At 33.8% G+C, this 22574-nt stretch overlaps 1 protein-coding gene and 1 long non-coding RNA gene across 5 annotated transcripts in view; one reads left to right on the forward strand and one right to left on the reverse strand.

The window, feature by feature from the left end:
• The window catches only part of stat5a (signal transducer and activator of transcription 5a), a 225205-nt gene that overhangs the window by 98244 nt on the left and 104387 nt on the right, over positions 1 to 22574 (forward strand). The gene's annotated exons all lie outside the window — the stretch shown is intronic.
• On the reverse strand, positions 1199 to 4205 carry LOC130220965 (uncharacterized). Of its 3 annotated transcripts, none has more exons than XR_008836246.1 (6): positions 4009 to 4205; positions 2361 to 2418; positions 2174 to 2272; positions 1895 to 2058; positions 1709 to 1804; positions 1199 to 1531 (listed from the first exon to the last, which is right to left on the reverse strand). It is a non-coding gene; the product is annotated as an uncharacterized LOC130220965 (long non-coding RNA). The 3 variants fall into 3 exon arrangements; XR_008836247.1 differs by lacking the exon at positions 4009 to 4205 and adding an exon at positions 3404 to 3703; XR_008836245.1 differs by lacking the exon at positions 4009 to 4205 and having other exon boundaries at positions 2361 to 2587.

A 22574-nucleotide genomic window follows, 5' to 3' on the forward strand; every position in this document is an offset into this window, starting at 1 on the left:
CACTTCACTAGCTGGCCTCTGCTACACATACACAGATTTGTCGGCTACACATCCACACTGTAATCCCGAATAAGTTGACAAAACTCAAAAAATTTGAGGTAATCAGTTACGTCAAATTTTTTAAGTTATGAAATGTTGTATTTTAAGTAAACAGAAACATCAAGTTTTGAGTTTGTTGTACTCATGCAAGACACTTCTCCTAACTTAAAATACCCAAGTTACTCAGCTCATACATTTTAATAGCAATTAACTTAATTGTTTTAATTTCTCCAAACTTTAAATCCTCAAGTCACCTAGCTCATACATTTTAATAGTAATTAACCTAATTGTTTTAATTTCCTTCAACTTTAAATACTCAAGTCACCCAGCTCATACATTTTGATAGCATTTTTATTAAATTAACTTCTCCATCTCAGTTTCACAAATGAAATTATCCATAATTTTAATCTTTAAACCCCATAAATCTATCAAAATACATCTGTAATTTTAAACACACAGACAATACCATTTTAGACATTTATTTTTAAAGAAAAAATGTCCAACAGTACAAATGTGCCTCCTGTGCAATTACAAATGTCATGAAACAAAAAAAACAATTAGACATTAGGAGATTTAAAATAAACACTATTCTGAAATTAATAAGAATTTCCCAAAATGCAAATATATCAAACAAGAGCTTTAAAAAAAAAAAACACTATAAGCTTGACAAAATTAAATAATAATAAGATTAATAAGAACTACGAAACTTACAGTCTTAAAGCATTCGTTAATAAAGAATAAGTGCACATTCTGTGAAGTGACTCGTTTAGAAAAAAAAAGTCATTGGCACAGTAACTATCAAATGGTTTTTAATATATATATATATATATATATATATATATATAAATATAAATATTCAGTCTTGGTTGAACTATGATTCTGTCATTTACTCTAACTTATTCCAAACCTGTTTGAGTTTCTTTCTTCTGTTGAACACTTAAAAGGTTATTTTTGACAAAAAAGCTGAAACCTGGAACCACTGATTTCCACAGTATTTGTTTTCCTATTAGAAAGTCAATGCCTCAAAATAACTTTTGTGTTCAACAGAAGCAAGAAATTCAAACAGGTTTGGAACAAGTGAAGAGTAAGTAAATGACAGAATTTTACGTTTTAGACAATCTATCCCTATATATATATATATATAATAAAATGCACCATTACCAATTAAAGGTACATATATGTTTTGAAGTTACTACCCCAGTGACAGTCTTTATTGAGTACAAAAAAAGGCTCTACATCAACTCATTCTTTAAGGATTCTATGCTAATCGACTTTCTATTTTCTATCATCCATGCCAAGCAAAACTTTTTGTACAAGTTCAAAGTCCTTTACTATATACTATGTGAAGAGCATACATTAAAATCCAAACAAGACAAAAAAGGTCTGGAAGTGTGCTGTGGGTGGTGTCCAATTCATTCTTCAGGACAGCAGAGACCCTCAGTGACTGCAGGGCCAATAAAGCATCTTCAGTCAGCGCTTCAGGATTATTAATCTAAAATATAATTCAAGGATATTAATGTTAGGACAATATCAATATGACTGAGCCAATTTTACATGATTCATCAACAAGTCATGATTACAAATATGTTAAGTAAAAGTTGCTCCTCAACTTTCATCTTTTCAATAGAACATGCCTAATTGTGAAAAGAATGAATGAATGAAGTCTTACCAGGGTGGTCCTAAAGAATCCCCAGTCACGCTCACGCAGCAAGACCAAAAGACCTCTGATAACAGTGGTCCATCATGAACTGACATCATGCAGTTCCTGCAAAGACAAAAATTAAGAAAAAAAAAATCTAAATAAAATATATATTTATATTTTAATTAATACTTTAATACATGACCCTAAACATACCTGCTCATCATAAACCTTCAAAAGATTAGCCAGGGTATCTGCTGTCTTGTCAGTTTTGGATGCTGTTTGCCTTAAAATTGTCATCAAATGAAATAGGTGGTGGTGCGGTTGTCCAAAGAATTTGTGGGGAAAATTCTCATTTGTAACATGTTGGTACTCTGCAGCTAAAAAAAAACAAGAGAAAATTTCATAAAACAAACCCACACTACAAAATATATAATGCTAGAAAAAATATATTAATATTATTATTATGTTTCATTTACTTATTTATTTTTTTACCTCAGATGAAAATCAGGTGTTGATCAGATCAGATGTTGATATCAGGATCTTCATATTGTAAACTGAACTCAAGGTCTAGCTGAAGTTTCACTTTCCTTGCTGCAAAAGTATCATTGCAAATACACTGTAATATTTATTTTAACTGGATATGCCAGGCATAGTAGTACAAAATGAATATTTTACCCACCTTTTACATGCCTCCATATAAGAATCTTTCTGTAGTCAGCAACAACCGACCTTCAATTCTGTATGTACACAAAGTCACAGTGTCATTCAGCTGAGAGTGGAAGTAGTACAATTGCATGATGTCTAACGTCAACCCCCAAAACGGTTAGCAATAGAGCTGATCATCATGTTAGTTGCTTTGATTCGATGAACACGGATTTAACTTAAACAGTATTGAAATTTTGAAAACTGAATAGGACGACAAAGAAATTTAAGGCCTGTTTTTAAAAGCTAGAAATAACAAAACTTACCTTATTGTCTAATGATGTAAAAATATATAGCCTAAAAATATATATATATATATTTAAGATATAAATATATTTTAAGCTGCAAAATTTGCACATCAGAAAACTATTTCTTGTTTACCACGTCTGGATGATTAGAATATTTGTTTTGTTATTATTTTATTTAATATTTTATTTAATAATTTTAATTAATTTGTATTACTGTGTTATAGATAGGCATACTTTGTTTTTAGGCTATATATATTCTCTCCTGAGTAAATATTTAAAAAAATAGATTGGAAAAAAAAGTTTACCATACCTTTAACATATGTTTGACTTAAATGACATTTAAAATCATTTAACTGATCGCATTGATCAGGTAATCATTGATATGCAGAGATGTCTTCTCGATCACAGGGAAATAATCAGTGCTGATCAGTACTGGTGATTGAGGTAAAGTTAGTTTTATATTTACACATTCAGACTTTCTCCTTTATAATATAATTTCAGAAAAGTCGTTTTTGCATATTCTAAATAGTAAAATCATATTAGCAGCCAATGACTTTCAAAGTACAACATTGTTCAGTCAAAAAAATTGTGCATTAAGTGTAACGTTAATGTTGTTTTCATGTCATACTTGTATATGATTTCAGACCGAATACACAAAGTACCATGGTAAACGACATATGGAGAGAGTCACAAGTTGTTACTGGACGAATGTATGAATATAAAACCAACTTTACCTCAATGTGCTAGTGTGATATGAAGCTCTGCTCTGTACCTGCTCAGGTGAGGAGCACAGCTTAAATGTTCTCCGTTAGGCTCTCGTGTATGGATCAGCATGCAACAAGCTGTGTGTGACAGACAGCTACGTTTTGAGGCTAAGTTTTTGCCCGTCATCAGAAAATACCGTTCTGTATTTAGGCGGAGATTATTTGAGTTATGATTATGCGCCTTTCGTTTCCGTAGTGCCTACAGATCGCGAAGATAATACCACATTCACAGTCTGGACAGAGTTCAGCGCAGTGCCATGACGTGCGGTTGTGTGAGCGCGCGTCACCATGACAACCTAAATGCATGCTCGCGCCAAGATTTAAAAATATGTTAAAAATTGAATCTGCCGATTTCAAATGTTTTTGTCCTTATAACACTGTTAAAATTCATAGTTAACACATTTCAACTAACGCTAACGTTGCACTGATTCAATTTTTTTTTAAACAGTAATGTTAACGTTAGTTAGCAACAAGTGGGGCTAAACACTTTTTCTGTAATGCACGACATGTAAACGCATTCTGACAAACTCTACATTACATTGAACTGTTACTGTGATTATATTGATTAAAACATAAATTTAATATTTCTTGGATTTGTAAATAGTTTACTTACTGTAGTGTGAAGCGAGGCCGATCCGCCATCTTGAAAAAAACGAATGAAGCACGAGAACGTACGTGAACCTGGATGACGTCACACGCAAAATCACTGGGCTGAAAGATTTTGAGTTAATGAAACTTTAAAGAGACATTTTGTATAAATTAAACACAGCAAAATCGTTCACCTTACTTGAAAGATTAAATTTTTATAAACTCAAAAATAAGAAAAAGTTCTAAATACTCATCTAGGTTAATTAAGATTAACGAATTTTAATGATTTAAGTTAATACAACTCAGTTCAATTAATTAGTTACAGCATTAGGGTTTACAGTGCATGATGTGAATCTCCTGTTCCACCACATCCCAAAGGTGCTCTATTAGATTGAGATCTGGTGACTGTGGAGGCCATTTGAGTACAGTGAACTCATTGTCATGTGTAAGAAACCAGTCTGAGATGATTCACGCTTAATGATAAGGCACGCTATCCTAAGTAGCCATCAGAACATGTGTACACAAAGCACTTGTTTATTTCAGGAACTTTGTCTTATTGTATTCATCAATACTTGTAATTTGCTATTTTTATGAAGATGAACTCCCTAAAATCCCTTAGAATCATTCCAATCAATCTAAAATGATGACTGTTTTCCAAATATAAATATTCAAGTCGTTTACTGAAATAGTATTCATCTCATCACACAGAATAACAATTTATCACAGAAAAACAAAGTATCTCAATGCCACTTGTTTCCAATATTGTGCAGCCACACTAACAGTCTAAATAAAGACTTACAGTAATCTACAGTAGACGTCTATTTTCACACACACATGCGAGTCTTTGACACATAGTAATGTGATCTCATGTTGTGTCTTTAAACAGTGTGTGAGGTTTAAAATAAGCTCCACAAAGGACCCGTTAATAGATCAGCAGACGCAAATGCACACAGACACACCACATACCAGGCGTGCTAAACATCAGACTTTTTTTTGTTCTCCCAGAAGACGTTCAAGCTTTAAATTTAGAGCTAATGAAGATAATTTGGCTATTAAAGAGCAAAGCTGGCACAGACAGCCTCAGCAGCCCAATAAACCGTATGATGGCCCTCATAAACGCCGCTAATGTGCTGCTCATTTGGCGGAAGCTCTTCCCGTCAGACAGACAACAGTTTGCTTTCAAAGTCCAAGTCGCTCAGCCACACACATTGACATTTATTTTCTGAATTTGCAGGAGTAAATGTCATTCTTGACGCCTGCAATATTGCAGCATTTTAGGTTTGACTGAAAAGCTCAAATACTGAGCAGAAGCCTGTTTAATAATAGAAAATCGTTAGTAATTGCTATTGATTGTTCATTATTATAAAGAGGGATTAATCATCCCCAAAATTAAATGTATTCACTAATTTCAATTAAATTCCATTCATGTTTATTTATATAGCGCTTTTTCACGATGTAGATTGTGTCAAAGCAGCTTAACATAGAAGTTCTAGTAAATTTGAGTTCAGTTCAGTTCAGTGTGTTCTAATTTTCACTGCTGAAAGTCCAAACACTTGAGAGCCAATCCATCGATGCACAGCTCTACAAGACCCAAACCAAGCAAACAGTGGCGAAAGTAGCAAGGAACAAAACTTTATCAATTGATGAAAGTGAAGGAACAAAAACCTTGAGAGAAACCAGGCTCAGTTAGGCACTACTATTTTTCACCTCCTCTATTTTTCCTCGTTTATTCACTCACCCTCAAGTACTTCTAAAGATTCTTTATTCTGTTGAACACAAAAAGATGTTTTGAAGAAAGCTGAAAACCTGTAACCATTGGCTTTAATAACAAATCAAGCCAATGGTTACAGGTTTCCAACAGTGGTCAACAGAAGAAATAAACAAGTAAAGGGTGAGTAAATGATGACAGATCACATCCCAAAATTTAATTGAAATGGAAAGAAATCATTGAACTATTAAACTCAAAGCCTGTCTTTCTTAACACATGAATTTATGAATTTAATATCATTTTGTTATTGAACACAAAACAAGATATTCTGAAGAATGTTGGAAAAAGTAGCCTTTGACATTCATAGTAGGAAGAAAAAAAAAACTATGGAGGTCAATGGCTGCTTTCTCCATCATTCTTTATTGTATCTGGTTTTGTAACTCAACAAAAATAGGATAAGTAAATAATGGCAGATTTATTTAATTATTGCCATTAATATATATATTCTAATATTTTTAGATAGATTGATAATAATTGAAATTTGCAACAAAACTCAAAATGATGACAGTACTTGTTATGCTTTCCTTGAATTCACAGCCTGGTATTGATTCTGACAGAAAGTGCAGTGATAGCCTATAGCGTTTCTATGGTTACCTGCTCAGGTGAACTCTGATTCCCTTGGCTGCCGTTTACTGAACTATAATCTAACTATCTAGTTATAAATACCTAGTTATAATCTATATAAATATATAGTTATAATAAGTAGTGACTGTAATCTCTGAATGAAAAACCTGTGAATATTTTATTTTGAAACACATTTTTGGTTGTGTTATTCTAAATACACATTAAAAAGAGTAACATAAAAAATGTTGTCTATTTTAAAATTTGAAAGCAAGCATTATTTAAAAAAAGTAAATAATCTCTAATTTGCATACAAGTCAGGTTCAATAAATCTTCTTTTTTATCGACTTTTTCTCATTTTCTCAATGTATAAGACAGGAAATTCAAATTGCAAACTCATATATTTTTTGTAGTATATGAAATATTATTACATTTATTAAATGTAATTTATTACATTATTATAAAATTTATTAAAATTTATATATGGAGCCAGATCTCAAAAATAACACAATTACAAAACATTATACGTACATCCACAACACAAGTCACATTTACAAAATCCAATTTGTAAATTCAAAACTCTTGATATATACACACAATCAACTCATAAATTCAAAACACAATTCATAAATACACAAATCCAATTCATAATTCAAAACACAATTCGTAAATACACAAATCCAATTCATAAGTTCAAAACATGATTTATAAATATACAAATCCAATTCGTAATTCAAAACACAACTCATAAATGCACAAATCCAATTCATAAGTTCAAAGCATGATTCAATAATACACAAATTCAATTCATAAATTCAAAAAACGATTCACAAATACACAAATCCAATTCGTAAGTTCAAAACAGTGCCTTTTTAAAAAAGCAATGCAGAGATTATATCTCAGTAGGAAGTTACAACAATTGGGCGTGATTCAAGATATTCTGGAGATGGTATACAAGAACTTGTCTGAAAGTGTTGTGAGTTTTAACATGATTGCATGGTATGGACTGTTGCCAATTAAGGAAAAGCAAAAACTCGAGTATAAATTGCCAGTGCAATTGTAAGTAAAGCACAAAGACAACCAAATAAAATTTATTAAATGAGAATTAAACAGAAAGCACGTTATAATTGAAGATTGTTCCCTGTCCTTTAAATATAAAATTTCAAAAAGACGTTTTAGGCAACCTCAAGTAAAGAAAAGTGTGTATCAAATGGTTATCCTTTGTGCCGACTGCCATTAGAATTTTAAATACTGGGTTTTATGTATATATTTTTTATAGTATATGAAATATTGTTACATTTATTAAATGTAATTTATCACATTTTAGTACAAAATTTATTACATTTTAGATATTTAGCCAGATCAGTCTAAAAAATAATACAATTACAAAATATTATTCATACATCCACAACTCAAGTCACGTTTGCAAAATCCAATTCGTAATTTTAAAACATGATTTGTTAATACACATATTCAATCTGTAAATTCAAAACACGATTCGTAAATACACAAATCCAATTCATAAGTTCAAAACACAATTCAAAAGTACACAAAACTAATTCATAAGTTTAAAACACAATTTAAAATAAACACAAATCTACTTCGTAAATTCAAAACACGAATCAAAAATACACAAATCTACTTCCTAAATTCAAAACATGATTCATAAAATACACAAATCTACTTCGTAAATTCAAAACATGATTCATAAAATACACAAATCTAATTCGTAAATTTAAAACATGAATCAAAAATACACAAATGTAATTCATAAGTTTAAAACACAATTCAAAATAAACACAAATTTAATTCGTGAATTCAAAACATGATTCAAAAATACACAAATCTAATTCGTAAATTCAAAACCCGATTCGTAAATACACAAATATACACAAATCCAATAGATAGATAGATGTTAACAGTCAAGCAAATTATGCATATGTATGAATGCCTGTATAAAACTGAATATGTACATGTACTTTATATATAAAACTGAAGTCTGTTGTATGTAAAAGCTGCTCAAGTGCAAGAAGAGATTTGGAGAAGAGATTTATTTCTCCATGCAGCAAAATAAAAGCTCATTTTAAGAAAACAGCCTTTAAAAATATGAATTGTTATTGAAATCTACAGGCACAAATTAATAAAGTGTGACAAAAGAAGTCTTAAACATGTATATCGGTTGTTTACTTTATATTAGACTGAAAAAATCTTAATCTCAAGCCCACAATCTAAAAATTGACAAATGCATGAAAAAACACACCTTAAAATGATGACCTATATTATTTTTTATTAGATCTATAATCTGCAGTAGCTCACTTTGCTATATTTAAATGCTGATAATCTATAATATGAAACAGACAATGAGTGAATGTATCTTGGATATTTGTGATGTTGCCGTCCACGTATTCCCAAGAAAGCAAAAGCCATTCGTTCTAATTAAATGAATGAATGAACATCCTCATTACAGCCACTTTGGCCTCGATCTTAATAGGGCCCGAGAGAGCCATGTTGCACATGTTGTGAAGGCATCATTGTGCATTACATATTCTCTTTAAAGCATTACAGACCAACTGCGCAACGGGCGTAAGAGAGAAATCAATAACTCAACATGCAATGCTATGAATAACTTCGCGTAACTATCGTTAATCATTGATCGTTCAGAATAAAAGGCGAATGGTTTCCCTATTTTGCTGCGATTTCTTGCATGTCTGTGTTAATTACAGGGAAAATGTATAACCTTGATGCTCTTGGAATTCAGTAAAATTGTGAATGGCACATTTGTTGGTGCTGTGTAATGTAAACACTTCAGGGAGCACTTTAAGCTCTTTATATTGTGTACAGTATGTGTGTGTGTGCAGTGTAGTGTCTGACACTGGAGTTCACTGAGTTTAATAACTTCATCTTTGGACTGCCATATTCTTTGTAGGTTCCAATTTGTGTGTGTGTGTGTGTGTGTGTGTGTGTGTGTGTGTGTGTTAATGCTGCAATATAGATGTTTTTATCCAGCTTAATATCTCCCAGTCTCTTTGAAGATTTTTATATACATATTAGAAAGAACTGTGCGCATTAATATTTATGTTGCGACACGTTATAGATTTGTATATTGCTTTTGAACTTGCAGGATGTAGATGATGTATCCGATGTGAATGTGTTATTACAGGATATAAATCTAAAAACATTTGCTAATTAAGGTCATCTAGCATAAAAGGACTACAAATCCGCCATTTTAAGAACCACAAGTTCCGGTCATGCACCACACACACAGACACCGTTTCCTGATCCTGATTACACTCACACAGCTGAAGCTGCTCAAAGACTGATTAGATAGATAGATAGATAGACAGACAGACAGACAGACACACTGACACACTGACACACAGATAGATAGATAGATAGATAGATAGATAGATGGATGGATGGATAGATAGATGGATGGATGGATGGATGGATGGATGGGTAGGTAGGTAGGTAGGTAGGTAGGTAGGTCTGAAAAGCAGGGATCATTATGTGTGCAAATAAATATAAGATGCAGATAATCATGATATAATGTAATTTTCTTTATGTGCAGCCAAAGAACAAACAACCTGTAGGTGTATTTCTGTTCTCATCTGTGTTGTTTTCTCTGCGAGTTGGTCTGATGGCCTCCAGGCCTGATGTACCTTTAACAAGCGCTTGATCCTCATATTAACCAGAGGTTAGTGCTAGTCATGCCGATTACAGCCGTCGAGACGATTTCTATCCGCTTGTTCAGTCTGACGTCACCGTTTCGGGGTCCAAACACTCTAAAATGCCAAAAGCAAACAACAAATGGTGCTAATATATGTGCTAATATATGAATACAATGTGCTGTAATACTATTCATGCAATATTTGATGTATATACATTTGAAGCTGCCCTTCTGGGATTTTTTTCTTTTTCTTCTTCTTTTAAATATTTTCCAAATGATGTTTAACAGAGTAAGAAAATTTTCACAGTATGTCTGATAATATTTTTTCTTCTGGAGAAAGTCTTATTTGTTTTATTTCTGCTAAAATAAAAGCAGTTTTTATTTAAAAAATAATAATTTTAAGGTCAATATTATTAGCCCCCCATTGCAATATTTTTTTCTCTATTAGTTACAGAATAAAAACCATTACACAATGACTTGCCTAAATTTAACCTAGCTAAGCCTTTAAATGTTACTTTAAGCTGAATACTAGTATCTTGAAAAATATCTAGTAAAATATAATGTCCTGTCATCATGACAAAGATAAAAGAAATCAGTTATCTGAAATTAGTTATTAAAACTATTTTGTTTAGAAATGTGTTGACAACAGCTTGTTCCCGTTAAACAAAAAATTGGGGAAAAAATTCAGAATGGCTAATAATTCTGACTTCAACTGTACACACATGATGGTAATTTTTACATCATATCCATGCTTAAAATATTGGTTGAATCCCAGCTTCTACTACAGCACAGAGTGATCCTGTGCATGTGCCTGACGATGCTGCAAGCATTTTTACTTCTGCATTCTGTCTGTGTTTCTCTGTTATAACACTTTCGAAATGCTAGTGGGTAGTGGGTTTTTCTAGTAGTACTGGACACTGCTTGTGTAAATGGTTGTTTCCTCAAATTGTGCACTATTTAAAGGTGACCTATTATGCAAAAATCACTTTTTATAAAGTGTTTAAATATAAATAGTGTGTGAATATAAGCAGCTTTTAATGGTAAAAAAATGAATTAGTTCTATTTTTATAATCACACTTTATAAAAACAGCCTGCAGAAACACTTTGTGTCACATTCTCCTTTTCGTCAGAGTGGCTAAGCCCCGCCCACTAGTGGCGATTTCTCTCTCATTAGCATAGGTGGTTTGTCCTGTTTTTGAATCTGCCACTATGCTGACACATAGACATTTGTAGCTCCGTCCTTTTTTCCAAAATGGGGGCGTGGATCACAATCTCATTTGAATTTAAAGCGACAGGCACCAAAAATACACAATTTGAATCAAAGCCTAAAAGGGGCAGTTATTTGTAGGGTATTTTGAGCTGAAACTTCACATACACACTCTAGGGATGTCAGAGACTTATTTTACATCTAGGTCTCATTTAAGGGACTATTTCAGATACAGTCCATGACTTTGATAAAGATTCACTTTGATGTATAGGATAGGATTAAACAGTGATCATAAACAACTATTGTGGTTGTTTTCTCTTTTCAAGTGAGTATTCAAAGAGTATTTCATGCAAGACAATTTAACAAGTAGATTATGACCTACACTGGAAGTTTGATCCTCATAACATCCTCATCTCACAGATAAATCAGCGGCAGATGTGCGACATGTCCATGCTCTCTGCGCATGCTTCCGACTTCTCCTCAATCTTAGATATAATCTTGCCCGTATATTGTTTTAGGGTATTTAAGAGACTGAGGTATTTATAGATGTCACAAGGGCCTCTCTGGAGGGTTTGTCTAACTGAGATATGCAATGGCAGATGGTATGCAAACACACACACACATTAGCTCACACACAGACATTTACACAGCCCTGAGTCACTGCGTGTGTTCGCTCAAATAGACTGACCTTTTAATCAGGATTTAGACTAATGATACTGAACCCACACAAACACACAGACACACACACAGAGTCTGTTCTGATGAGTTTTGTGCATTTTAACCTCTGTCTGAACTAATAGCTGCTCTTCATAGCTTCTGATTTTGAAAAATTAAATTGTTTATTATTCAAGCTCTGCAGATTTTTTATTTATTTTTTAAATATCCTCCAATATTGCATAATTTTTGCTAGAGAATGCTTTTATTTTTTATTTCTTTACCACTGGAGCTACTAAAATTCTAGGTACTAAAATGGCCATAGTGGTCATTCTGATGGTTCATATAAGACTGCACCGAATTGATTTTTTTTGTCAGGTTTATTTAATTTATATTACAGCTTTGAATATCTGTCATCATATTTTATAGCCATCACCCTAAAAATACAATCTTTTTTTGTAATACACTCGCATGTAATACATACGCGTATGAGTTACTATTGTAAAGAAGTTGCAACAGAGGCATGCATATTCCAAGGCAAAGGAAAAGTAGCGGTCATTCAAGGTAGAATTACTCTTTAGTGTCTTGTATTTTAAAAAAATAACAATGTATGAAATGAATGAAATATACACATATTTTGGAAAAATCAGGGTACTATAGTATATAACTATATATATGGGGGGTTTATTTTAACAATAAATTGTTAAAATAACGCATTTTATAAAGGTCAAAATGACTGCCTCAATATTTCTAAGATTCATATTTCATTTATGAGAGTGCTTCTGTGTGTATTTGGTGTATATACTATATTACGGTGCTTTTGTCCCATTAACTGGGAGTATTTGATTTTTTACAGTATGTGATTAGTCGATTTTTCTGAGCTAAACAATCAGTCTTATTTATCAGAATGAAAAGTCACAATAAATGTAATTTATGTGAGTTTACACTCATTCTGGAACTACTTGAATACTATAAGCACTAAAATGGCCATAGCGGTCATTATGAAGCTTCATATAAGACTGCACCGAATAGATTTTTTTTGTCGTGTCATCTTTACATTTTAAGCTTTTATTGACATTTTATAGTACAGCTTTGAATATCTGTCAACATATTTTATCGCCATTATCCTAAAAATATATATTTTTTGTTATACATCCTATAATTGCGTATGAGTTACTACTGTAAAGAAGTTGCTAGGCAACAGAGGCATGTGTATTTAAAGGCAAAAGAAAAATTGCGGTCATTCAAGGTAGAATTACGGTCACTCAAGGTAGAAATACTCAGAACTCTTTAGTGTTTTGTAATTTTGACAAAATAACAATGTTAGAATAAAGTAAACACACGTTTAGGAAAAAATCAGGGTACTATAGTATATAACTATAATTATATTGGTTTTATTTTAACAATAAATTGTTTGATTAACACATTTTATAAAGGTCAAATGACTGCCTCAATATTTATCAAGTGTAATCAAATAATCAGAACATCAGTTTTTATCAATTCTATGCAGTCATACAGACATTTCTTTTTACTTTTATGCTGTTTTCACATTTTTTTTAGAGCTTTATGAATGCACAGATTAAAAAAATAAATGTCATTTATGGAATTAAGGAAAACAGCACAGTCTGTTCTTTAGAGTTTTGCAAGTTTTGACCTTCGTCTGCATCATTTCATCTCTTTTTCTTTAATATTTAATTATTTAATAGACTTTCAATAGTTTGTAAAAGGGTATAAAAGTGTATAAAATCTCAGAAATTACATGAATTTTAATGTTTAATTTCTCTGGTTTTGATTTTATTCTGATTTCAAGTTGGCAAGGGACAATAACCGGTTTACCACGGTTTTCATCTATTTAATTTAGTTTTTAGGGCAACTGTATCTCCAGCAGAAAAGGACCCTCCATGTTGTTTTTTTACCCAGACATTTAAAAAGAACATTTTTAGAGCAGTAATTACAATATCGTGAAACGTGATATTCGTGATATCATGATAATTTTATCCAAGGTTATCATACTATCAGAATCTTGCAACTTAGGCTCATTCTGAATACGTATACCTATATACCTTTCTGGAGATCAAAATTTATGTAGCCAGAAGTGCGTATGGCTGCATTTCATCTTTAAAATGAACGCTAGGGGGCGTTATGATGACATTTCTTTTCCAACTTACCAGTTGACAGCTTACCTCCATGTGGATGGCTTCTCGCTGTTACCAGTTTGTCCAGTTAGCTTGCCATTTACGTCGGTGAACATGAGACGCAGCGAGGCATTGACTACGATGACAGGGTTCGAGTCTGGTGAAGAACGGTTCCAGAAAGCGGATAGTACAATAACAGAAGCCAAAAAATAAAATAAACAAGTAAATAACAAGGTTGAGAATGCTGTAAAATCTGAAAGAGTGGGGAAAAAACAGGCGAGGGCTTTTCTTTTTCTGGATTGCTTTTCAAAACACTGTTGGTTGGGTTTAGGGAAGTGGGTGGGCACTGGTTAATTGCTGATTTTAAAAACATTATCGGTTGGGTTTAGGGAAGGAGGAGGGTGGGTCAGTCAATAGGTCAGTCTGTCATTCAGTCAGTCAGTGAGTCAGTTGACAGCACCCTCTGGTGTATTTACGTGAGAACAGCAGGCACGAATGGCACTCACGAGAGAAATTTGAGATCTAAACAAAAGAGTACACAGTGGCCTCTGGTGGATTTGCGAAACAAAAACTACAAAAAAAGCGTACCTCCTGGGACGTATTTGGCACTCTTCAGAAATGTATATAGTATATAGAATGAGCCTGGGTTGGAATCTTACATCAACCCATGTCTAATTTCAAGTACTAAAACAATTTTACTTGCAATTTTGGCACAACAATAGTTAAAAAATATTCTTTTTTTAGCATTGTTTGTGTTCTGTTTATCTAATCTCTCTTGACACTTTATTTTTTTTATGTAGAATAGGAATATTTATGTTTCTTGTTTGGTTTCTATGGTCATCTTCCTTCCTGTCTGCGATGAACTGCTGTAACACTTAAGCTTTCTGTTCATTTGTGGCTCATTGTGCTTGAAATGACTTGAATTCAACAGTTCAAGTACCACTTCTGATTGCTTGTTAGGAAGAAATTAAATCATGTGCTGTGATTCATATTCTATTTATTAGAGGGGAATTTAATGGCTAAATAATTTGGACTGTGCTGCTGTGTGTATTTGGTGCCCATATAACAGCGCTCTAGTCCCATTTACTGGGAGGGTTTGTTTCTATATGTGGTCAGTTGATTTTTCCTGAACAAAACAATCAGTCATATTTATCAGAATGAAAAGTCACAATAAATGTCATTTATGTGAGTTTATGCCCATGCTGTTTTAAACCTGTGTGCCAGTCTTTTTCTATGCAACTGTAAAAGCAGATGGCTTGCAGGATGTTCAGAGCGCTGAAAGCGAAAGGTCATTTAATGAAAGTGAAAGCTCTACTGAGCTCCACAAATGACAAAAGCACCTTAAAAGTGCCACAGCGGTAACCTCAGCCACAGACGTCACTTCCAACTGAACATCTAATGCATAATGCACACACAACTGAAAACAAAAGGTTGCCATTTGATTTCATTTCAGTGTGTTCATTAGTTCTCAAGTTTCTTTTTTTTCTGGTCTTTAGTAGAATGAACAAAGCAGTCAAGCTAATGAAAAAAAACTGAATTGCAACTAAAAACGCTTGGTTGTTGTAACTTAATTTTGGGTCAAATATGGAAAAAAACTTGCTTTTGGGTTAAAAATGGAACTTTAACCATAATTAAAATGAATTCAATGTTAGATTTGTGCATATTTGACCCAGCATATTTTTTGTAGTGTATTATTTTGACTACATAGGAGTTACTCTGTAAAAGCTATCAGATTGAATGTGTTTGCTCTGTCTGCATCAGTATTAATCTAGAATCCATTTACACTTGTGTTTACATTGCCCTTGTAACACTTTAGGTGACAACGGAGGTGAGGATCCATGTGCAGATTATTAATAGGAGTAGTCAGGCAGGCAACGGTCAAACAGGAGCATAAAGCTAATCCAAGATTGTAGTCAAAAATAGGCGAATTGTCCGTTCAGGTGGCAAAGAATCAATAACGTGTAAACAAGGCAAGGATCAAAACACAGAAGCATTTGACAGGATTAAACCTTTGTAATGCTAACAGTGAACAAGACTCAGCAAAGTGTGTGAGAATGTGAGGTGTATAAATAGTCCAAGTAATGAGTCAATCATGAGCTTCAGCTGTGTGTGTGTCAGTGTCTGAATGATTGTCAGCTGTGGCAGGAGTGATGAGTGCAAAGACTTCTGGGAGTTGTAGTTTATATCAGTGGCACATATGTAGTTCTCCGGCGATCTCCACAGGCTAGATCGCTGATGATCGTGGCAGCCTTCTTAGATTTTAATTCAATTTTAAAGTGTTCCATTAAGGGGCGACATGGTGGTGCAGTGGGTAGCACTGTTGCCTCACAGCAAAAAGGTCACTGGATCGAGCCTCGACTGGGTCAGTTGGCATTTCTGTGTAGAGTTTGCATGTTCTCCCCGTGTTCACATGGGCTTCCTCTGGGTGCTCCGGTTTCCCCCACAAGTTCAAAGACATGCACTATATTTAGGGTTAGCCAAGTTGGCCGTAGTGTATATGTATGAATAAGAGTGTATGAGTGTTTCCCAGTGATGGGTTACTGCTGGAAGGGCATCCGCTGCGTAAAACACATGCTGGATAAGTTGGCGGTTCATTCCGCTGTGGTGACCCCTGATGAAATAAAGCGACTAAGTCGAAATGAAAATGAATGAATGTTCCATTATAATATTTCAGATATTATCATCAACGCAGTGTGTACACTCTAAAAAATGCTAGGTTGTTATAATCCAATGTTGGGTTGTATATGGACAAACGCAACTTTTGTGTTAAATAGTGTGGTACATAATTAAGTGGATTATTACCTGCCTTTTATTAAGCTATTGGCTGTTTAAATAATTCTGCATGATCTTATTTTACATCCCTTATCCTGAACTACCCATATATCTAAACCCAACTACGACATTAATAACTGTTAATAAACAGTAAATTATGAGTTTATTGAGCTAAAAATCATAAATAATGGTTTGTTTTAACGAGAATGAAATGAAATTGAAATAAATAATCCAATTTTGGGTTTGTCCATGATAAATAAATGTATTCTCTCTGAATCTCTCAAACGGTTCATGAAACATTCATGCGTACTCTTTGCATGCAAACTTACCTTGTTTTTTAATCATGAAGACATAAACCAATATCACAGCCCTCGTATCTTTCCACAGAGTAAAAAAATAACAGCAGAAATATCCTGCTTATATCATGCTTCTTTTTTCCCCCCAAATATTCCAAATGTTTAATGGAGGGATGATTTTTTTAGCACATTTTTAAACATAGTTTCAATAACTAATCTATTTAGTTTTTGCCATAATGACAGTACATAATATTTTAATAGTTTTCTTTATCAAGATACTATCTTAAAATGTGAAACAGGAGTTAAGATTGTTCTTTTTTCCTTATTGTGACACACATCCTCTTGAAATGGTCCTGAAATAAGAAAAAAATTAGGGCGGTGCATGATTTCATCCTTTGGGAACTGATTGGATCTTTTGAAGATGGGTATCGTTAACAAAAAAAAGGAAGACTGATGAATGGAGAAAAGCAGGGCAGAAATGAGACGTGCACAGATAGCCCCGCCCAAAAGGCATCACATGTGACCAGAGGTAAAGAAAAGTCATTTCGAGGGGGGAGACAGGGTTATGGTATTTGATTAGAGATTCTGAAGGCAATTTTTGCTAAATAATGAAGTGCACAGATATGCAGTTTACTACAAATTTACTATATACAGTACATTTTGATTTCGTTTCGACTTTAAAGTGCAATTTAAATGTGAAACTAAGCTAATTAGGTTAATATAGGCAAGTTATGTAAATAAGGTAAGTCATTGGACAATAGTGATCTGTTATGTAGTCAGTCAAAAAATATTCAAAGATATTCAATTCAGTTCATCTTTATTTATATCGCACTTTTACACTGTAGATTGGGTCAAAGCAGCTTAACATAGAAGTTTAAGTAAATTGAAACTGTGCCAGTCCAGTTTTCAGAGTTGAAGTTCAGTTTAGTTCAGTTCAGTGGGGTTTTTAATGTAAAGCAAATGAGTATTTCTAACAAAAATGTCTTGTGCATTAAGACAGGAGGAGTGTGTCCTACAGGTTGTTAAGCCCGCTCACCTGCATGGAGCACACTCATTCATCATACCGTTATGTGATGCATTGTGTGTATGTTTACTAAAAAGATAGGTCTTTAGTTTTGAACTGCAAGAGTGTGTCTGAGCCTCGGACGTTATCAGGAAGGCTATTCCAGAGTTTAGGAGCCATAAATGAGACGGCTCAACCACCTTTAGTAGACTTTGCTATTCTAGGTACTACCAGAAGCCTTGAGTTTTGAGATCTTAAAGAGCGGGTCGGATTGTAGCAAGACAGAGGTTGGTTAGATAAACAGGAGCTAGATTCTTTAGAGCTTTATAGGTAAGAAGCAATATTTTGTAATCAATACAGAACTTAATAGGCAGCCAGTGTAGGGAGGATAAAATTGGGGTGACTTCATCCAGAAAAAAAATAGGAAATATTGTGGAAAAATCACCTGGCACCATTAAACATCATTTAGGAAAGATTTGAAAAAGAATACAAATTTCACTTGAGAGTTAATAATTTTGTCTAAAACTGTAAACCTATTGTAGGAGACCTCCAAAATGAAAACGAGGAACGTTTTAAATGCTGTAATAGAGGCATTTTTGCTAAACAGGCCATATATTGTACAGAAAAGAGCAGCAGAGACATTCAGCCAAACATCTCCTTTGGTGGCCAATAGAAGAAAGAATCCCAGTAATGAGTGCACAACAGCTCAACCATTCCTTTGAAGGAAAAAAGTACTCTTTTATTGATTCGCTCATCTTTTATTCCTTGCAGCATTCGTCTAGTTTCTCTCAATAGATCGAGAGGGGAAAACAGCTTGTTTACTGGCGAAATGTGAAGACCTACAATTGAAGAGAGTCTGGAATGTGTGTGTGTGTGTTTCTGTTGCATAAGGTCAGCTGGCACCAGTCCTTCCCCGCTGTCGGGACCGTTATATCCTCACCGGCCATAAATATGCTTGTGTTCATCCTCCCAGAGAGAAAGTGAGCGATAGCCCGTGGGGAAATAGTGGGGGATTCATGTGGCGTTGGTTCATCATATTAGCCTTTATAGCTGGAGGGCCGGACGAGTGTGAGCGAGTGAGGAATGCTCTTTTGGAGATCTGCTTGAAAGTAGTTGGGGAGCGTTTGACTGACGCGACAGCTTCGGGGTTGTCCTTGTGCGCCTGTGAATCAATCCTCACACAAGATGATGTGTGTGTGTGTACTGGTTTTGGTGGTTTACGAGGACTTAAAGGTTTCATGACACCCTCAAGTAATTTTTTTTTTTACATTAGCAGATTTGTGTGTGTTGAGCATCAATTAAGACAACGTTAGCACCTGTCAGCTTTAATTGTGAGGAAAACTGGATCATTTTGAGCATTTGTCAGCTAATTTCATCTTCCGGGTTTAAAATCATTTTTAGGGCAAAATCAAAATTTGTGACATACCGCGAATCTGCTAGTGAAGTGATGACGCATCAGTTTCTCATTATTATTCATAGCTGAGTTTTCTTATCCTATGAGAAGAGCCTGCTACTTAATTATTCATGAGCGCACGCGCTTTCCGAAGGCAAGGCAGACCTTCCAAGCTGTGAGACCCAATGACTGGGTGAGACCACGTTTGCACGCGGCAAGTAGTATTTAGCCATTCATGAAGGGTCGTATGTGTTTGTTTCCATGATTCACAGGGTTTGTTGCATGCTTTTCCCCTGCAATGTTGTCAGGGCCGATACGGCAAAGCTGTTTGTGTGCAGCAAGCATTTTTGTCGTGAGAGCTGTACGAAAATTGGAGAATGGTGGACTTTATCTTTTATCAGTTGAACACGTCGCCTTTATCTGTGCTGCTGTGTTTTTAAAGTCTCCATATTTCCAGCAAGGCTAATGGTTGGAATAGACAGGGAAAGAGACCTGCTACACTGCTATCCACTGTGTCTGCATTCAGACCCGAGGATTGAGGGAAGTCTTGAGAGAAGAGAGAAGTCCTCCTCATTTATAGTGTTTACATGATTATTTTTATAATGATAAAACTAATTGTGGTTATGTGTATATGGAATTACGAATAACATATGCAGCAGGGCATTAAATTGCTGTTTATTTCTTTACATTTTAACTTTGTAAACTATAAAATCAAGCATCTTCTCACGGTTGGTCTCATTTTGTGAGCCAACTGACAACAGTTATTCGCTCCCCTCTTTTTTCCCTGCTTTGCTTGCCACGTTGACGCCTCCCTCTGCTTGCAGCGCTCCCCGCCCAAGCTTTTTTTAATTCTGAGGTAGACTTGAACCGGACGAGGTGGGTTTCATGGCCCTTAAAATTTGCATAATGACATGCTAGGTATCACAATGTTGAGATGGTTTATGAGGACATGTATTGTGTCCTCATAATTCCAAATGCTTAAGAATCAGGGCTGGACGATATTGGACGAAAACTGACGTTGCGATACTTTGTTTGTCTGCGATTATATATTGCGATATAAATGTAAATTCACAAGATTACTTATTACTCTAATAGGAAAGAATTCTTAATTTTACATTTATTGGTATTTTGTAGAGTATCTGAATAAAATACAATACAATTGAAGATACACAAATGAATTTGATGGTTTTCTGTGGAATCTAACAGTATTGAGGAGCAGAAATTCAATAATAATATCTAAAATAAGACAGTCTCCATTGTATAAATAAGTAAATACAAATCATTTTGGTTTATATACCATTATACCATCTTGGTTTTGATTTGCTTAAACCTTAAACAGTCACAAGTCTAAAAACACATACAGATGAAAATCTTTTACTCTATTTTAAAGTTAAACGTTGCGATGATCCCAAAAAATGACATGTTCTGAACCGTGCTGCTAATCAACTATAATCCCAACTTGACATTACAGATCCTGCGATGTGGCTATTGCAGATTCATTGATGCTGACACTGCATATAATGCAGCCCTATTAAGAATCCTACTTAATGGGGCCTTTTCACATACATAATTTGAAAGCGATTGAGAGGGTTGGGTTTAGTGGTAGGAAGTGTAATAAGAGGATTTTACAGTGTAAATTACATTACGCTAGCCATATGCTGATATTCAGTAATTCAATATATCATGATAAGGAATAATAATTCCTTACATTTATATAGCACTTTTCTGGACACTTTTACACTTTTTTTTTTGGAGGGAATCTTCTCATCCACCATCAGTGTGCATCATCCACCTGGATGATGTGATGGCAGCCATATTGCGCCAGACCACACACCAGCTGATTGGTGGAGAGGAGACAGAGTGATGAAGCCAATTATGATATGGGGATGGTTAGGAGGCCATGATGGACAAAGGTGGGTAAATTTTGCCAGAATGCCGGGGTTAAACCCCTACTCTTTCGAAAGGACATCCTGGGATTTTTAACTACCACAGAGAGTCAAGACCTCGGTTTAACCTCTCATCCGAAAGGCGGTGCATACTGAGCAGTATAGAGTCACTTTCACTATACCTAAGCATTAGGACCCACATAGACTGCAGGTTGAGCACCCCCTGCTGGTCTCACTACCACTTCCAGCAGCAACCTAGCTTTACCATGTGGTCTCCTATCTAGGTACTGCCCGGGTGCAGCCGTGCTTAGTTTCAGTGGGTCACCATGTGAGAGTTGCAAAGAACTAGCTGCTGGTAATGAACATGCACAATATTGATTGATTGCACAATATTGATTGTGAGCACTTCAAAATACAGTGATTAGTTATTTATTATTTAAACTTTTAGTGTGAATTTTAATCCTGTTCAAATTGTTGTATTGACAGTAGAAGACTTTTTTCCAAATATATTTATAGAATTTTTTATTGTTTTCCCCCATCAACTAGGTTTACGTTAATTATTGATAATATTTATATATATAATTATAATTATATATATATATATATATATATATATAGATATGAATTATAATTATATATATATATATATATATATATATATATATATATATATATATATATATATATATATATATATATATATATATATATATATATATATGCACATTCAAATTAAATAACAAAAAATTAAATATTAAATAATTAGAAAATAGATAGATCATAAAAAATAATAATAAATTGAAACCTAGAAAATAAATAATGATCAAATAATAAAATAATAATAACAATAATAATGATAATATTAGTCTGGGAGTAGAAGACTTTATAAGCATTTTATTTTCAAACGTTTTCACATGTTTAATCTGGCGTACGACTATTTATAGGCTTTATGTTCGTTAATTCAGTAAGGCTCCATTTGTTATCATAAGTTTATTTAACTAAAGTCAATGTATTGACAACTACAAAAGCATTTATTAATCTGGGGTGCTGTTTATAAATTAATGTCTAAAAATGTATTAAAGTCATATCCATTTTATTAAATTGAGATAATAACCAATACAATTCAGTTGTATTTTTTTTTCATTTAGTTTAACATATTACAATAGTATGGCTATTTCTAAAGGATTTCATGCAGTAATTGATGTTTACTTACTGTATGAGATTTTTGTTTATTAGATTTTTTTTGTTA

This window comes from Danio aesculapii, chromosome 3 (genome assembly GCF_903798145.1).
Source record: "Danio aesculapii chromosome 3, fDanAes4.1, whole genome shotgun sequence".
Lineage (NCBI taxonomy): Eukaryota > Metazoa > Chordata > Actinopteri > Cypriniformes > Danionidae > Danio > Danio aesculapii.